Genomic DNA, 19,098 nt, shown 5'->3' with positions numbered 1-19,098 from the left:
GAAACTGTTTTTGCAACACTTGGTTGGAAGGAATAAATAGCAATGGGGTTCTGAGAAGAAAGGTAAAATGTTCCCAGAGCTTCCACGAGGGGAGAGGAGTAAGGAAAACGGTGACTCTAGTTTCCAGGAAAATCACCCAGCACAGAAATAGTTGCTTCAGCTTTTACACGGAGAGAAAACACTCAGGGAGAGTGATCTAGGCTGTGGACTGTGGGCTTGATCATCTTTCCTAAGGGAACCAAGTGCTGGCTGGTCAGGTGGTGCATCCCCTTCCTCCGGGCACCAGGGCTCCTAACAGGAAGGAAAGCAGGTGTTTTAAGGGAAGAGCTCTCAAGGAGGCTGCTATGAGCTCCTCTTGCCATTGGCCTCGAGCTGCACAGATCAGCTCAGGCACTTGACACTTTGTATACTAAGAGCTGAATCTAAGACCACACGGTCACAGATATTTATTAGCACGTGTCTGTTAAGTCAATACTCGCTGAGGCTGGTCTCTCTTGCTATCAAATCTGCCTTTATATTCCTGGCATTTTGGTCATATTCAACTTGTCATTTGTACACATCCTTCTCCTGTCCATTGGGATGCTGCCCTGTGCTGCCCTCCTCTACTGGGGCAGCTTTGTTCTTCCTGAGGCCTTCTTTCTCCTCCTGGTCTCTGGCCAGAGCTGCTGGCAGGTACCTCTTCCCTTCCTCTGGTCGCTGCTCACAGCTCAGATTTGCACCCTCCTCTTCAGGGGGGATCACCACCTACTCCCTTGACATCTTGTTTTAGAGCTTGTCACACCAGTCCAGCCCCAAACCTCCAGAAATCTTTGCACAGGTGCGTTGTAGACACCGCAGACTCACATGCCCTAACACAAGGGATCTGCCCGCTGCCAAATTCCTTTCTCCCCCAACTTCGGAGGCCTTTGAATAAAGTCTTGGCTCTCGCACTCACCCTGGCCAGGGGCCGATGCACACGCTGCACTGGTTTAACCAGTGCTTCTCAACCAGTGGGATGGTCCTCCCTTCCCCACGGGACATCAAGTGACGTCTGGGGTCATTCTTGTTGTCACGGCTGGTGGTTACTGGCATCTAGTGGGTGGAGGCCAGGGCTGCTGCGGGATGTCCTACAACATAGCGCAGCACCCCAGGGAGTATCGTCCAGGCCTCGATGTCAGCAGCGCCGAGGCTGAGAAACCCTCGCTCCTCACGCAGCCCTGCCTCAGGGTTCACCATCCAGCAGCACGACGTTAAGCCCTGTGTGACTCCTCATCTCGTCTGGAAAATAGCTATTGGCAGCTCTTACCTTGCCTGGTTCTTAGGGACTAAATGAAATGATGCTTACAAAGTCCTCAGCAGAGTTCCTGGTGCAGGTAAACGTGCACACCTGGATGCCATCATTGTTGTTCTGATTTCCTTCCCATTGACTGTACTGGGTCGGCTCTGGGTACAGTGGGGTCCAGTCCCCGGGTCCTCAGGACCCTCTTGCTCTGGTGAATTCCAGCGGGATCCCCCTGATTTCATCTCACCTGTCACCTCCTCCCACGGTCCTAGCTGAGTATCTTACGGAAAGGCACCTTTCCCTAATCACTCCACATCCTATTATTGGGTTCTGGTTAAAATGTCACCATCTGAAAGTACCTCCCTTGTGTCGTCTGGGAGCTCTGCCATGGGAGCAGGTCTGTGTCTTCTGTTTCTATGTCAGTGTATCCGAAGGACTTTGCTGAGCCCCTGGCAACCAGTAGGTGCTCAATAAATGTTTACTGAATGCAAGGGTGAGTCCATGAATGGGTCAGAGGTTCTCCTCCTGCCCGTGGAGTTGGAAGGAGTGGGGAAGTGCAGTGAGACGTGGCATCGTGAAGGTTTCCCCTCGGTTCAGGCTGGGACCAGGGCAAGGCTCTCATGGGTGTTTTTTGTATTGTTGGGGTTTTTTTGATCTTTTTTTTACAGCCATCCATGAAGTGGTCAGGGGCACAAACTGGGGGTGCAAAAGGATGCCGCAGGCATGGGGCTGGCTCCTTGTGTGCCCCGCCTACAGCTCCTCTGAGGGACTGTCTATTATATGGGCTGCAGGAAAAAACCCCTGTCACTTCTACCACAAGGTGGGGCCCCACAGGTTACCTGTGGAATCTCTGCCCTGGTAAGAATGTCCAGATCTGCTGTTTGCTCCCGGCCTCCCGACCACCTCAGCTCCTGAGCTGCCCCGGGTCCCTGCCCCACCTCTTTCCCTGCTCTGCACGCTCGCTCTAGAGCTGAACTTGGGTGCCAGCCGGATGCCCAACCCTGGGTCCTGTCCCAGCCCCTGGTGCCCACACATCCTGTCGTGGGTGTGCAAGCCCCACCCTGCTCTCACAGTCTCCACTGGCTGGGACAGGGATTTTTCAGAAGGAGATTTGTCCACGTGGGATTGTAAACGGGCCTGTACCACCGAGGCCTTTGAACTGCAGTGCTTCTACTCTGTTCTGAAGTGTAGTGTGTTGCTGGCATTAGCAGGGTTTGGAATCCAGAGCTAAAGGTGTTGTCTGCTGGACAGGCTGCAGACAACACTTCAGAGTGGGCTCTCACAGCCCTTGTTTGATGTTGGACCTGCCACTTGCCAGCTCTGTGACCTGGGCCAGTTATTCACTTCTCTGAGCTGATGTTTTCACCTATAAGAGGCAGATAAAACCAAGTATGTCACTGGGCCTTTAGGATGCAGACTATATGCTTGGTGGCTGCAAGTATTGCTTCCTTGTCTGCTCGCAGGGCCCCCCTTTCCCCTGGGGAATGCATTTAATCCGGGTCAGTCTCCGCATCTTCCCTTAGGGATGGCCATGTGACCTAGGCTTGGCCAAGCGAATCAGCTAAGGATGCTCACACGACCTGACTAACCAGTCGGGTCAGAGATGCACACCTGACCAGGTAGCCCTGGCCCTCCCCTTGAATTATCAGCTGTGTCCTCTTAGGAGGGAGGCTGGACTCAAGGGAATTCTTCAAACACATAGACTTAGGTGGCCCTGAAGTCTCAGAGCTTTCTGGATACGTAAGAAGTTTATTTCCTTTTTGCCCATGCTAGTTTGATTGGGAGTTCCTGTAACTGGCAGCGGACAAATTGTGCAGAGTGCCTGGAACAGAGCAGATGTTTAGCGTTTAAGAACAGGAGTTGCACCTCAGGCTCTGGGGAGACAAGCAAGTAGTTCTCGCTCCCGTGCAGGGCCTGGCAGCAGCTGGCTGAGGATGGGCGGAATGGCCCTTCGCTGTCATTGTAAAGGCCACCCACTTCCGGAACGTCTGGGACAAACAAAAAGCGCCTGTTTCAAGCCCTCAGCACTCAGCCTTTTAGCAGGATGGAGAGCCCCCATCCTTAGAATGGGTGCTGAATGAAAATGTATCTCTTTAGCACAGCTCCGAGAGAGATTTCCTTCTCACCCAGTAATTCCCCAGCATCCGATAGAGGCTAATGAAAATGCACTTTCATTCCTACTTCCTCCTGTAATTCATTCCTTTTCAGGAATGTAGAGTATGGTATTTTATCCATGGATTGCAAGCAAAGAAAAGCGTTGCCTTTCCAGAAAAGAGAATGCAGTACTCTTATGGGTATGATTAAATCTTGATGTAACTTGAGTCAACGTTTTAGGGTCAGAGTATATTGAATCCCTATAAGTTTTGGCCTTCGAGGCAGAAGCTGTCTTTCTGATGAGCTAAACAAAAGTTAAGCTAGTTAAGGCCCTTGTTGAATAAGTGACAATTGGTAATCTCAGAATTTCAGGAACCTAAGTAAATCGGGTGAGGCACATAAGGGCTCAGGTGGAGTCTTGTTTCATAGAGCTTGACAGTCAAGCATCACATAACTAGGACTGACAGTACCAAGCCATGAATTATTCCTGCATAATGATGCCCTTCCAGACGAAGACAAAAGCTGTCCTTACTTCACTACTCGGCTGTGTCTTATTTATTTTGGGATTGCTCTGCAGAATCCATGAGAAAACATTTTCTTTTTCCCCCATGGAGGACTGCCTCCATCAGTTGAAAATGGGCTGCTTCCAATCAAAGAGCTCACAAATCAATTATCCTCAGAGTGATGAAAGTTCCTGGAGGTCACTGTAGGCGGAACTGAAGGAAGGAAATCTGATGTGCCTCTCCTTGGTTCATTAGCTCCGAGTGTTCACACTTTCACAGTATCCTTGCTGGAGGGTCTTCAAGCTTTTCCCAAGGAGTGACTCCTGATTTCCCTAAAGTCTTATGACTGTTGATGAGAAAAGTCAGAGACCGGCCAACCAAGGGCACCACTTCTAGTTCATTTTGAGGGGCAGCCAGGGGCACCGCTTCTAGGTCATTTGGGGGCCTTCTAAGAGGAGACTCTGGCAGTGGGGAGCACCTTTGGAGATTCACTTGGTGCAGGTGACGGGCTGCGGGCCCGGCCATGGCAGGGCTGGCCTGGCCTACAGGTCTTGCCTTCATGCCCATCCTTCTAGGCCCTCTCAAGGTTGGTTGTGTCGCTTGGCTCCTTGTTCCTTCTGGTGGCCTCAGTATGAGAAAGGGAGGTTGCAGGCATACACCCAGGCTGTGCCTTTTGTCAGTGAGACAAATGGAGCATTTCTCAGGGGGAGTGTTTTAGGAAGAGCAGTGAAGAGGGCCAGACCCCTTTGTAAGTGAAGAGCAGCACTAAGGAGCACAGTGGCTGCCCCCAGGCTGCCTGATGCCTGTCTGCTTCTGTTTCTCCCTGGCTAGGCGCTTGATGTCTTGGTCCATTCAGGCTGCTATAGCAAAATACCGCAGACTAGGTCATAAAAAACAAACGGCATTTCTAACAGTTCTGAAGTCTGGGAAGTCCAAGATCAAGGTGCCTGCAGATTTGGTGTCTGGTGAGAACCCCCTTCCTGGTTCATAGATGGTTGTCTTTTCACAGTGTCCTCATGGGGAGGAAGGGGTTTGGGAGCTCTGTGGGGTCCCTTTTATAGGGCACTAATCCCATTCATGAGGGCTTCACCCTCTTGAACTAATCACCTCCCAAAGTTCCCACCTCCTAATCCATCACCTTAGGGGTCAGTATTTCAACATATGAATTTCGGGGGAAGATAAACATTCAGACCATAGCCCTTGGAAATATTATCAGCTCTCCCTGTGGATGGGACCATGATACTATCCACATCCTAGGGCTGTTGTGAGGAGCCAGTAATTTAACACATATAAGATGCACAACGCCTGACACAGTCAGAAATGCCGGCCTTTAGTTTTCATTGGTCATTGGGCTGAAATACTGACGTCTTGACAGAGGAGAATAAAAACACTACTATTTTAGGAACCATCCTATTGTTGCTAGGCACTAAAAGTGAATGTGCATTTTACCTCCAGTGATGATGCAAATCCATGGGAAATTATGACTTGATGTACCCAAATTTTGCACTACCCTCCCCATCTTCAAGGATAATCCATTTGCATACTGTGTGGTCCTCCTCACAAGTGAGCCCTTGCCCTAGAGAGACAGTTACAGCTTAGGAATTCTCAGTCCAGCCTTGTCCTGCTTCTCTCGTGGAGAGTCCAGAGGGTGGAGGGTGAATGAATCTTTTTTTTTTTTTTAATGTAGACCATTTTTAAAGCCTTTATTGAATTTGTTACAATATTGTTTCTGTTTTATGTTTTGGTTTTTTGGCGGCAAGGCATGTGGGATCTTAGCTCCCCGACCAGGGATTGAACCCACACCCCCTGCATTGGAAGGCAGAGTCTTAACCACTGGACTGCTAGGGAAGTCCCATGAATCTTGTAATCTTTGTGATGTAGTAAACTCAGTGGTTTCTTAGAATGGTTGCTGCACCAGACTCTAGGATGCTGGGTGTAATTAATGACAGCCATGGCAGGAAAAACCACTGATTTCTTTTAGAGATAGGTTCCAGAATGTCCCTTGAGGGCTGGCTGGTAATGACATACAGAATCGGTTTGCCTCCTTTGGGAGAAGGCTGGAGTAGCATTAACTTAAAAACAAACAAACAAACAAAAACAATCCACGTTCAAGAACCAGGATGCCAGCTGGGCATAGTGGAGCATGTAAAGTGTTTCAGTGTTTAGAAGTCAGAGATTTAGGCTGATCTTAGTGAAAACTCACCCAATTCTCATTCCTGCTTGGTGGGACCCTTGAGAAGGTTATACCTTAAGAATTGCTGACAAGGTTATTCTAAATTTCAAAGCTATGGGTCATATCCCAGGAACACAGGATTTCAGTGACCTAGATAATTAGGGCTCAAGTACCTGTGAGGCATTACTAAAGGGTGGAGAATGCCAGAACATGGGAGAACTGGAGAGAGAAGCAGGTGCTGAAATGCAGATATGAGAACCTGGTCCAGCTGAGGAAGAAGACAAAAGTGAGTGATTTAGGAGAATTATCAGAGACTAGATCCCAAGGCAAATGAGACATTGGCAATGGTAGGGGATAGAAATCAAGATAATGGTTTACCACTTTCCTGGTGATTCTGCTTGTCACAGAAAAAATGAGATACGGTCATTGCTTGGGAAGTTTGACTGAGGTTGGGCATGTCTGTTCGGGGAGGGAGCACATTTGAAGGATAGGCTGTTGGGAAGGAAAGTAAGGTGGTTTTATTTCTTCCAACATAGCGGCTTTAATCAAGCCAACAATCTCCTGTTTTCGGAACAGATAAGAATGGTTTGTAATTAACATATTAACTGTGAGGTGCTTCTGGAATGCTTGAGGATGATGCTTCAGAAAAGGACTTGAGTAGTTTCAGCATAGCAATGCCTCAATCGCACAGGCTATAAATGGACTTAGCCAGCGCCCCCTTTATACAGAGGTTAACTTCCCGACCTGCAGGGGTGGATTATCACAGGCTGAATGTGGCGGTTTCTGTATAATATTTGCCTCCGGGTGCCCCTGTGAAAACAGCTAAAAATAGGGACCTTTGGAGAGAGAAATCTTCAAGTGGGAGAGCCAAGGACTGGACGTGACCTCGAAACCCGAAAAGATAAGCTTTCCTGTGGGTCGAGGCCGCTGGGAACCTGTGAGGAAACTCCAAGAAGTTAATTCTGCAGAGCTCTTACGTTACCTAGACAGTTATTTATTTAACTGCTTATGGCCATTAAGAACCATTTCCTTACTGAAAAATCACCAGCATCTGCGATAGCCATCCATAGTGTTCCCGGCCCTTCTGCACACGTGACCCACACGCACCCTTACAGGCAGAGAGAGCAGGTTTTATGTTGCTGGGAAACAGAGACAGGTGGAGCCAGGACTCAGACCCTGGTCTTGTAACTCTGTGCGATGTCTGGACCCCCATCTCTCATGGCATAACTGCTTCCTGTGTTTTCCAGTGTCAACCTAAAGAAAAACACAAGCCATGAGGGTTGCTGGTTTAAGTGTCATTCAGGGTCTTGCTGAGGGCTATAGCCTGGGAGAAGACACCCACTCAGTAGCTCTGAGTAAACTGCTCTGAAGAGATAGGGGAAGAGCCAGTATATATATGAATTTTTTGGCTGGGAGATACTCAGTCAAGCTTGCATCTTGGTAAAAGATTATTGCTAGTCACAAAGAACAGACATCTCAAGTTAATGATTTTAGTGCTTTTCTCCATATGTGAGTATCTGGGGTCATTGAAATTCTTCCTGAAATGTATATCTTAACTGTCTAGGGACCTGTTAATCCAGAGCACAGGGTGCTTCATCCTGTTTTCCATCCTGCATTCCCCTCAGGGTGCACTGTCAGTGGGCGACTGCAGTGGGTTGCGGTTTAATTCTTTATAGAACAGGATGATAAGCCACACTCCTTGTTCCTTATTTTTTACACCAGTCACTAGGGAATTTTTTACACATTCTGTAGTCCCATGACCCTCACTGGGGAAACCTCTAATGTCTGAATCTAGAAAACACAGAATTAAGAGAGCTGTTTCACTTAACAGAAAGATTTTCTCCTCTTCTCAAAAGAACTTGCCATGAGTTCCTTTAAGTAAAAATAATATGTTGCACACGGTCTCGATTTACAAAAACGTGGCATAACTTTTCATAGCAAACGAGGCACATCTAAGAGAACCAAACTCAGGGGAGTTGCTAACTGGCCTCTCGGGCTCCCTGTGTGGGCACCTTATCTGTCTGGTTACTGACCTGCCCTGACCACTGGAGTGTTTCAGGATCAGCAAACACTTACTCGTAAATCACGTTGTTGGCAATTGCTGACGTGGTCTCGCTTGTCCCATCCAGCAGCTCTCCGTTAAAAGGCCAGACAGATGAAGATGCTTCTGAAAATCTGGGCAAAAATGAACTCTCCAGGATTTAGTTTAAGGACCACTTCCTGCCCAACGGCTCTTTCTTTCCTGCCAAGCTCTTCTACAGACACATGCTGGTGAAGTTCTGCACACACACACACACACACACACACACACGCATGCAGACTTTCCTCAGGTAAACAAACAAACATAAGGCCATCCTCCTAATTGGCTGAACAAATCTGAGATCCTTATGGTGAATCCTTCTGTCAGTAATCCTTTTTGCCACATCAATATTCAGTCTCTTCTCTCTGGATGGTTCTGCTGAGAATCCACCTTTGTTAAATCTACAGTAGTGGTTTTCAACTGGGACGACTTTGCCCCCTTCCCAGGGACACGCTTGGCAATGTCTGGAGACATTTTTGGTTGTCAGACCAGTGGGATGTCTACTGGCATCTAGTGGGTAGAGCCCGGGATGCTGCTAAACACCTTACAATGCACGGGACGGCCCCCACTGTAGAGAATGGTCCATCCCAATGTCAATGGTGCCGACGCTGGGAAACCCTTGTCTGTTCCCAGGGGAACACTGCATGAGGGGGGAATAACCAACAATTAGTCCTTATGAGGGACCCTGCTCCAAAATTTGTAGTTAGCACTGGGGCCTTTCTTTGGGAAATTGGAAAAGAAGAAGCCAGCCCACACAGCATGATATACACATATTTTATAAATATTGCCTTATTGAGAACAATGACAATGGCGGCCATGGAAACTTTTCCTTTTAACTAAAAAGTACAGCTAGTAAACATGGCCCCATAGCTTCCAAATTACAGTCCTCAAAGTGGCTCATTCCCTGAGCTGCCAGGCAGGGAAAGGACGCCCCTCTGATATGTCCTGATTGTGGTTGAGTTATAGGTAAGGAGAACAATCCGATCTTTTCTGAAACGCTTTCCCTCCTGTTATTAAGAGATTGCATTGAAAAGAGACACTTGCTGTTTTTGGTGCTGTTAATAATTTTCCATTTGTGACATCACCCAGATCCCCAGGGAAACGCAGCATTTCAATTACTGCATTACCACCAAACCCTTGCTGGATTGGGTGGGTAGATGGACAAATTCAAATGGAGAGGTCGGAAGTGTCTGCCTGTGCAGGGTGCAGTGAGGAAGGGAGTGCTTTGATTTAACGTCAGGATGGCATTTGAATAGGAGAGAGATTCATCATGGCACGAAGCAAAAGGCTTCTTTGGCTTATGAAAGTATTAAATATAATTCGCCATGGAATGCACAGGCTATATTTAGTGGATATTGGAAAGGGTGGAAGAAGGATGTGTTTAAATAAAGGTTTGGACAGCTTGTTGTATACAAACTCATCACACTCCATGTACACAAACCTTTGCAAGTTAAGAAAAAAACAGGCTGCCATCTGATGGCTCCCTTCCACGGTAGTTTCTGCTCCTGTTTCGATCTCAGAAACACTGAACACAGCAGTTCTCATTAATGCAGATTTTAATGGGAGATATTTGTCTGCACTGCTCAGTCGTTTCTACTTGCATGAGATTACCATTTACAACAACAAGTAAAAGCATCTTTGAGCTTTTTAATTAAAAATTAATTAGGAGATTTAAGAACAAACTCATTGGGGGTTACTGTACAATAACATGTTTACAAAATTAGGTCTGGGCTTCTTGTTCCAGCCAAGTGTTTCCATCAATTCTCTGTCTATTAAATGTAATTACGTATGATGCTTCCTCAAAATTATAATGTAGCATTTAAAAAGCAGCTGGGAAAAGTCTATAATTTTAAGTTTGGATTTAGGGTAACGATTAAAATGCAAATAAAGGCAACCATGGTTGGTTGGTTGGTTGGGGAGTGGGGGTCAAGAAGCTTAAAAACAAAGTTTCAGCCACAGGGTCCATTGGGAATGACTTTTTCTCTGTTGGTCTTAACTTCTTCTTACTTCAGTTAGGATGTTTCCTTGGGGAAAGCCAGAAGAAGCCAGACTGCCTGATGTAGAGTGATGAGAACAATGAGTGCTCTTGCACATGTCCTTTGGCATGTATTTTAGCACTTATTGCTCTTTTTTTTTTTTTTTTTCCGGTACGCAGGCCTCTCACTGCTGTGGCCTTTTCCGTTGCGGAGCACAGGCTCCAGACGCGCAGGCTCAGCGGCCATGGCTCACGGGCCCAGCCGCTCCGCGGCATGTGGGATCCTCCCGGACCGGGGGGGCATGTGGGCTCTTCCCGGACGGGGGCACGAACCTGTGTCCCCTGCATCGGCAGGCGGACTCTCAACCACTGTGCCACCAGGGAAGCCCTATTGCTTTTTAATGAGAGACAGTCATTGATTAAATATTTGTTTTGGACTTTGGCCCTTTAAATGTGTGTGCTTCTGGGATACTCTTCAATCTCTGAGTTTGGAAATGGCACTTTTAGTCACTTCGGGAGCAGGTTCAACAGTCTTTTTCTGAGTGCATCTCTTCAACGGGTAGTCATTGGATGAGAGCATTTTAATGTCTGCTCAGGCAGGCATTTAGGCTTCAGGACATCAAGCTTCTTTCTCCTCCCATTGTTACCAGAGCTCTGAGGCAGGGGCTTCAGGTGGCGTGGCGCACGCACTCCCACGTGCTTGATAACTTTTGTTAAATGGATGGAACTGTGTTATATCGCAAAATTATATGACATAAGTAAAAAGCAGCTCTTCTCAGAGAAGAACGCCAGGGTCTGGTCCTGCACCAAACTCCATGAGGAGCCTGGGAGAGGTTAGTCCACATCTAACTAGAACAGACATTTAAGAACCTTGCAGGGGCTTCCCTGGTGGCACAGTGGTTGAGAGTCCACCTGCCGATGCAGAGGACACGGGTTCGTGCCCCGGTCCGGGAAGATCCTACATGCCGCGGAGCGGCTGGGCCCGTGAGCCATGGCCGCTGAGCCTGCGCGTCCGGAGCCTGGCTCTGCAACGGGAGAGGCCACAGCAGTGAGAGGCCCGCGTACCGCAAAAAAAAAAAAAAAAAAAAAAAGAAACTTGCAAAGGTGGGCCTCCCCAGCGGATGGCGAAATAAAACCTAGATCAGAGCGATCTCTGAACCGTTGAGGAAAATAGAGAGGCCCAGGCTCCTGGTGAATACCTGGTGACGCACGGTCTGCTAGTGCTCATGGGAGAGCCATGCCCACGTGGCACCCTTCTCCTTCCCCAGCGGGACCTGTAGCCCAGTGATGCCCTCTGTTTTCAGATGGGGGGGAGAATGTCTTGGTGGGGGGTATCCCCTGGCCTCCATCAAACATCAAACATGCTTCTGTAAATCAAAGACTAACTTTAGTGAATCACCAGAACCCACTTTTAAATGCAATCCTTAGGCAGGTATTCTGTAAATTGAGGACCACAGCTCTTCCCCATGATTTTTCTTTTGTATTTTTGGAGCATGTTTCCTAATGAGAGATGTGCTGGGGCTATATGAAGTGTATTAGTGTATTACTGCTCTGATATCGATCCTGGTCAGTGATGTGGCCACAAATGGTGCGAGTAAAAGGGAAACGTTTACCGTGATAGCGGCCTCCAGGCTGCACTAGTCTCACAGTTTCCAAGAGGAAGGGTGGCTCCTTCTCCCTCTCCTTCTTCTGTTCTCTGCAGCAACCACTGAGTCACTGGTTGTCCCCAAAGGGGGGAAATAGACTATTTCTATTGCTACTTTTAAATAGTATTTGGGGGGTATTAAAAAGGTCTAATTAATTTTCAAGGCTTCGTGGGACCAATTTAGCAGAGTTACCTTCTTTTTGTTTCTTTCCTCAAGAGTAGAGTTAAAAATTCAAATTAACAATGTTGTGGCATTTCCCCACTGTGTGTCTTGATGATCAGATATCAACTATGAGATTATATTCATCATCTATGCCTGAATATGAGAACACTTTTTCTAAAAATCATTCCTCAGAAAGTGGGAGTCACTTTACGTTTGAGTTTTTAAGTGTCTCTCAGTTTCCGTGGTTCTCTCTTTATTTTGAATAACAAAGTTCTGACTCAGGAAGACCCATAAGGCTGGAAGAACCTCATTCAATTACAGTTTGGGATGTTTATAGAGGGCGCGTGTCAGGACTGGACTTGGAGACTTTTCTTTATCTTTCTTTACAGCAGTAAGGAACACTGAGCACAAGTTTGGCAATTATTCCACGGTGTGGGGCTTCACATTTCCAAGCATTGTGGGTTCTTGTACACAGGCCTTGTAGGAACCATTCTGAACAGTGAAACACGGAGTAGTTATTCTTGAGATAACTGATGTACCCCTACAAGAAAAACAAACCATCCTCCTGTTATATAAATGAGTATTTGGATGGGGGAGCAATTTCCAGAAACATATTCATACGTGGAGCCAGTATCTGAAATGAAAGCCAAAATGCCGTCCTCCGAAAACGTGTACTGGTGACTCAGACGGCAGCCTTAGAGGTGGCAAAGTCACAGGTGTCAAAGACGCGCAGTCTAGGTAAAACTCGTCTCATAAAAGCGAGGTGGGAATGAGGGTTTCTGAATCGGTATTCTCTGTACGATTCAAGTCTGCACGTCTGCCTAAGCTAATTACGTAAATATTGTTGATGGGCCTTGGCTTTTTCATCTTGCCCCAAGGAGGTTTTCCACTGAGGCTGACAAAGTATGTTTTGGGATAACCTCTTATTCGAAAAACAGGGAATCCCCTTATATTGGGGGCACACGTGTTTTTCTCTCTGTTGCTTTCCAAACCTGGAACCAGGGTTAATGACGGGAAGTGATTGGTGGAGGTGGAAAGAGCTGGTCACTGAACACCTGTGCATTGTGTGGGGCCAGGTAACGTACAAAATTACGATTGAAGTCAACAGATCTTTGACTTGTAGAGCAGTAGTTCTCAATGTTTGGTAAACACCAGGATGGCCTGTGGAGTTTATTAACAATACAGCATTTTTGGTCATCGTCTCCCAGAGGGCTGGAGTGGGATCAGGAATCTGAACTCGGAATATGCATTTCACCTTAATTCTGTTGGAGGGAGACTGAGGAACCCACTTTGAGGAACCTGTGTCCTGGGGTCAGAGGGGTCTGTCTGAGGAAGTAGCCATCACGCTGAGGCCTGAAGAGGGGTTCCGGAGAGGTGCCATGCATGGGAAGATCCAGCATCAAGAGGAGGAAGCGTGGTTGATGGACGTCACACAGAAGTCAGAGTGAAGGACCTAGACTTGTGTGTGTGGTGAAGATGAACTTCACCCAAAGAGAGGTCTGGCCTTTGACGTCAGATGCAGGAGGTCACCTCCAGGCCCCCGAGACATCCTGCCCAACAGGAGCGTCCTTGTTTGCTGGGCCTTTGGCCACTTGACAGCCCCACGGTGTGATTCATGGTTTGGCCTTTGGGTGAACTGTATCTGCTCCTACCTCTGGGGGACTGGGGACTGAAGGTGTTCTCCTGAGCGTCCAGGAGGGGCTGAGACTAAAGCCCAGCCATGCGGGTAGTGTGATCAGGCCCCAGCTGGGACACTGGACACTGAGGCTGGGGTGACCTTCCCCCCCGTTGGCTGTATTCTGGAGCATTGTCGCACATCAAAGCCGGGAGGAGGTAACTCTGCAGGACTCCTTGGGGAGAAGATGACCAGAAGCTTCCCATGTGGACCCTGCCAGACTTTGCCACTCTCTCTTTAGCTGGTTCTAGTTTGTATCCTTTTGTTATAATAAAACTGCCATTGTAAATAAAGTGCTTTCTTGAGTTCTATGAGATATTCTAGTCAATTATCAAACATGAGGAAATCTTGGGAAGCCCGGGACTTGTAGCCAGGTGGTCAGAAGTGAGGGAGGCCCTGGGGACCTTGAACCTGACACTGGCATCGGAAGTCATGGGCCAACTTGTCAGTCTGGAGGACCGTGCCTCACCTGAAGCTTGGCCAACTCCCCTGCAATATGTGTCAACCTGAATGAGCCTCAAAAACACAAGGTTCAGAGAAGAAAACAAGTTTCACAAAATTCAATACAGTGTGATATCGTTTATGCCATTTTTAAAAAGAATAAAACAATGCCATATATTGTTTATTAAGTTATATGTACATATACACAGAGTCTATAATATATTTACAAGTGTATAAAGTGCATAGGTAAATGCATATACTATATAGTTTATCTACAAATACATATGTTTATTCATGTCTCTTCGTATGCAAAGTATTACAATATCAAACTGGAAGATACACGCCACTTTCATAATAGTGGCTGCGTCTGGGGTCAGGATGAGGAAGCCAAAGTGACAAACTGTTAACGTTTGTTGATTGCGGGTCATGATTATTGGGTGCCTGTACTATTACTTTGTATGTTTCCCTGTATTTAAAATTAATGCAGAAAAATAAGACATTGAGGCAAGGGAGACAGAGGTGCTTTCAGTGCACTGTGAGGAGACCTGGTGGGTGGAGCCTGGGACAGAAACACCTGGAGAACAAGGTATGTTGGTGCCCTGTGGAGCTCCTCCCACGCGGAGCTCTCCAAGGACAACCAGAGTAGGAGGAATTCTCTGTCTGACCTGCAGAAGAAAAGGTTCAGGAGTTGCCCATCTTTGGATGGTCGTCAGGGAGAGTGCAGCTGTGGGACTCTGGGCTTCAGCTTCAACTGAAGCTGTCACTTCCGTTTTGGGGAGCTGTCTTAACAGCCTTTCCACCGTCCTTGGCACTTTCGCCCTGTGACCCAGGGTGCACGTGGGTCTTAGGAATCACCCCTGCCTCCTGTGGTCTGAAGGTCTGGCCCTCCAGCTGAGAACATCTGCAAGGCCCCCTCTCCTGGGCCCGGCGGTGATGCCGGCCCTGCCTCTCCAGCCGGCAAACTCTCTCCTCCCGTGGCTGTTGTGTCTTGTTGAGCATCCAGTTATGCTCCACGGTGGCACAGTCAATAAAAACCCCATCTGGCTCTCACATCACAAAAGACGGTATATGCCTTGAAAGTTCATTTGTGCTGAGCTGAGCACATGCTTCTGAATCACAGGTGCCAACAGAGTCAAGGTGACATAGCAGGAACAGGAAAAAACCAGCCACCGGAACCGCAGGCGCCGAGGGGCCATATTTCACCCTTCGTCGGGAGGAGAATGAAGGCCACTTTCTGGTCCATTCAGGTGATCGGAGGAATTGAGGAAGCTTTGCAGGCACCCCTGCAGACCTGCGTGGGTCGGGCCGTGTGGACATTTCACCCACAATACATCACCGACCGGCAAATTGCACTTAGTACTGTTTGATCTAATTGGGGACCCAGTGAAATAGACCACACGTCACAGATTCACTGTCTCAGAAACAACAGGCGTTTTGAGAGCCCACCCCCAAACCAAAATGCTGCTGGGACAATGTCACACCACAGGTGGACACTGCCCCCTCCCAACTCCAGAGGGTCCTGGGCACCCTTCCTGACCCAATAAAAGGTTTCCAGGTGAGAGAGCATCCTGGGCTGGATAACGGGGCTGGGAAAGCCCGGGTTTCCAGAGTGGACATGGGCGTGGTGCCTGAGGAGGCACTGTGTCCGTTCTGTTTTGTTTAGGGGGTGCACAGACATGCTCTCTTTTTCTTCCTCTCTCATTTTCTGAGCATCTGTGACACGCCAAGTCCTGAGCTCAGCACTGGGGTGGGCTGTGTTAATCAAGATGTGGGCCCTGCTTTCCAGGTTTAGAATATGGCGAGGGGGCAGATGCAAAGCAGTAAACACACAGGTGATTTCCAAAGGTGAAAGCTGGTGAAGTGGGGGGCAGTCCCTGAGGATGGAGGTGTGGGGGGTGAGCTGTAGAGGGCACGGCAGGGTGAGGAGAGGCGATGAGGTCCACGGTCAGAGGACGTGGTCACGTGAAGAGCGTGAGAAGCTGCCGAGTGGACACCGGGGAGGGCTGGACGTCAGCCAGTGTGCACAGAGGGGCGGGCAGGAGAGACGGCAGCGGGGAACAGGGCTGGAGAGACGGGCAGGGCAGTCTTATAGATCAGTAGGGATTCGATTCTCACCAGGGAGGGAGTGCGGGGAGGGAGAGAGAGACAAAGAGAGACAGAGGCAGAGACACACACACAAGAGCCAGAGAGGAGAGAAGGAGGAGGCGGAGGAAAGGAGGGTGGAAGAGAGAAAAAGGAAGAGAGAGAGAAAGAAGGAAAAAAGGAAGGACGGGAATCGCTGACACCATGTTACAGGGCTGTGGTGCAGCGGCCCGTCTTCCTGGTCACTGGCTCCTTAGGTGACCACAGGATTCCAGGAGCCCACAGTGTTTCTAGTGCTGCACCTGGAAACCACTCCCTCACGTCTGTCTGACATGTTATCTCCCTTTGACACCATCTCTATCTCTCTGACTTTCTGCTTCTGTGGCCCCAGCCTGGCTCCCTGCCTCTGTCCCAGGACTTGACATCTAGTTAGACTTTGCCTCCAGTGACTGAGCCTTGGCATCTTCCATCAGTGTGGGCCTGGGGTCTCCTCCTGGTCCAGTCCTGTCCTTGCTGCTGGCAGTGTATCCTGCTTCTCCTGCATTCGTCCAGGAGGGGTGGACGGTCGCTGACACAGTCCTCCAGGGGCCGACTTCAGGGGGCCTTGCAGCAGCCCTGCACTCCAGGTCCCTAGAAGTCAGACATCTCTGTGGAGGTAATACATTTCATAGCAGCCAGAATTGGTGGGCAGCGTCTACCCATGCATTGCACGCGATAACCCACCGCCCGCCGTCAGGGCAAGTGCCTGTGAGTGTGAATGACAGGCTCGTCTGATGACAAATGCGACCCCCGGTTCCACACCTCTTGCAGAATTCTAATTGTGAATTCTGTTGATAATTCTAATAAAAACTTGTGATAATTAAATTAGAATCAGCCTATAGGTTTTTAACATGAAAGGAGAAACAATTTGCTGAGAAAAGTCAATTTGGGAAAAAAGGGAAATGGCTCGTATTATGTACTTATGAAGTAGAAATTCATTTTCTCATCCAATTTTCGCTTGCTAATTCATGTTGGGTAATGGGTCTGTCTGACAACAAGAACCTCTGAGAGAAATGTGGCCACCGTTTCACTGTCAAGTTCCCTCAGACCCAGGTCAATGATTAAACATGGTCATTAAGCTTTGGAAGTCTCATTTGACCGACCCAGGCTAATTATAGCGGGAGTGGGTTTGCCGGTGAATGCCCTGGCTCCCCACCTTTCTGCGCCCTCTTTTTTATTCTTTATCATTGTTCCCTAAATGTTACCCATCCTCTGCACGTGACCTAGAAGCTCCTTCCTCTCAGAAGTGTCCAGCGGTGGCCTCTGGGCGGTGTGACGGTCACCACGTCCCCTTACGTCCTCTCCCATGACTGCGATGTTTCCAGCGCTGTCCTCGGGACGGGTCAGGAAGGAAGGGAAAACACCTGCCACGCTGGTCCCCTGCTTGCTTGGCAGTCTGTTTGTGGAACTGACGGGGCCCCCGCCCAGGCTCCAGGGGGTCCTCCACCAGCCTGGCCCCAGCGTGGGTGTAGGAGTCATGACGGTGGTGGGAAGGCCTGGAAGGAGACAGAGGCTGAATAAGTTACCGTAGTGAACAGTGGGATTGAGGAAGATTTGTTCGTTGGAAAACAAAAGAGAAAGAGGAGCAGAAAAGGGAGGTGGGCACTAGTTTGGGGGAGAATTAGTGAATTACTTGGGATTGGAAGTTGAGCGGGAAATGACGTGAGAGGGCGGGTTTGAGGACAGCGTCTGGCGCAGGAGGGACAGAGTGAGCGGGAGGGCAAGGGCGTTAGAATGGAAGTGTGTGTGCCGGTTGTACGCCGCGTCCTCTTGGAGGAGCTCCAGTAAAAAATGGGAAGGACCTAGTTTTCCTTTGGCTGCTCTGTGTGCCTGTGTGGGCGTGATTCTTCATGTGACCCCAGGCGGGGACCCGGTCACGAGGACCACCCCTTGTCTGGGTTACAAGTTACGGGTCACGTGGCCCCTTTGCACAGGACCTGGAGTCACAGACCTGGGCTTGAATTCCAGCTCTGCCACCTGAAAGCTGGGTGGGAGACTCTGAGCAAGTTGCTTAGCTTCTCTAAGCCTCGGTGTCCTCAACTGTGAAATGGGCACAGCTACTAAGATTGTTTTGAGGCCAAGATGAGATAAATAGAGGTGAAGATCTGGTGCAGGGCTTATCACGTGGTAGGCAGTCGGTGGTTAGTAGATTTGTATTTCTTTTTCCTCTCTCTCCCTGCCTCACGTTTGTGTCTTACACTCCAGCTGTTGTGCCTGCCCTTGTGAAAAGGACCGTGTCTTATGGTTTGTTTGTGCCCCAGAGCCCTCCCGGGTTGGGGTACACAGTGGGAGCCCAATGAGGCCAGCTGATTGGCTCATCCATCCAGGCAGGCTCTTTGCTGTGCTGCTCTGGAGCAGTCCTGACACAGACACTCAGAAGGGCGCCGTGTGGTCCGCACATGCGCCCGATGGAGCCCCTCACTGGTGGTGTTGACCCACGCCTGAGCTTCCGGACTCTGACTGCAAGAGCCTCATGAGGGGATGAGCATTTGGCCTGCTTTGCTCATCCCCTAGAAACAGCCCAGGCACAGATGGGCTCTCCCGTGAGGAATCATAAATCCATGATCACATTTAATTCCTCAACAAAAAAGACACATTTGTCTAAGGGCTAAATACTGAAAAATGCATAGAGCGGGGAAAAACTCGTCAACCGAAGTTTAACTTACAGCCCCATGACTAATGATTTATTTAGGGTGTTGTGTGTTCTGGCTTGATCACAGCTGACCGTGTTTGAAAACAACCAGACTGTGCAGGACGCACAGCAGAGGTGCCCTTGGGGCAGCGTCGGCTGGGCAGGTGGACACAGGCCCATGTTTGTGAGCCCAGGGACTTCGGCAGTTACAGTATCTCCCTGGACCTCAGTTCCCCACCTGCACAAGAGGAGCTGAGTCGCCACGTGGGAAAGGACCAGCACCAAAGCCAAGCGCCATTGCAACTTAGCCTCTGTCGCCGTTGTTTCTGTATTTA

Source organism: Phocoena sinus, chromosome 15, assembly GCF_008692025.1.
Source record: "Phocoena sinus isolate mPhoSin1 chromosome 15, mPhoSin1.pri, whole genome shotgun sequence".
NCBI classification, from domain to species: Eukaryota; Metazoa; Chordata; class Mammalia; order Artiodactyla; family Phocoenidae; genus Phocoena; species Phocoena sinus.
Note: the sequence above shows the minus strand (reverse complement) of the source record.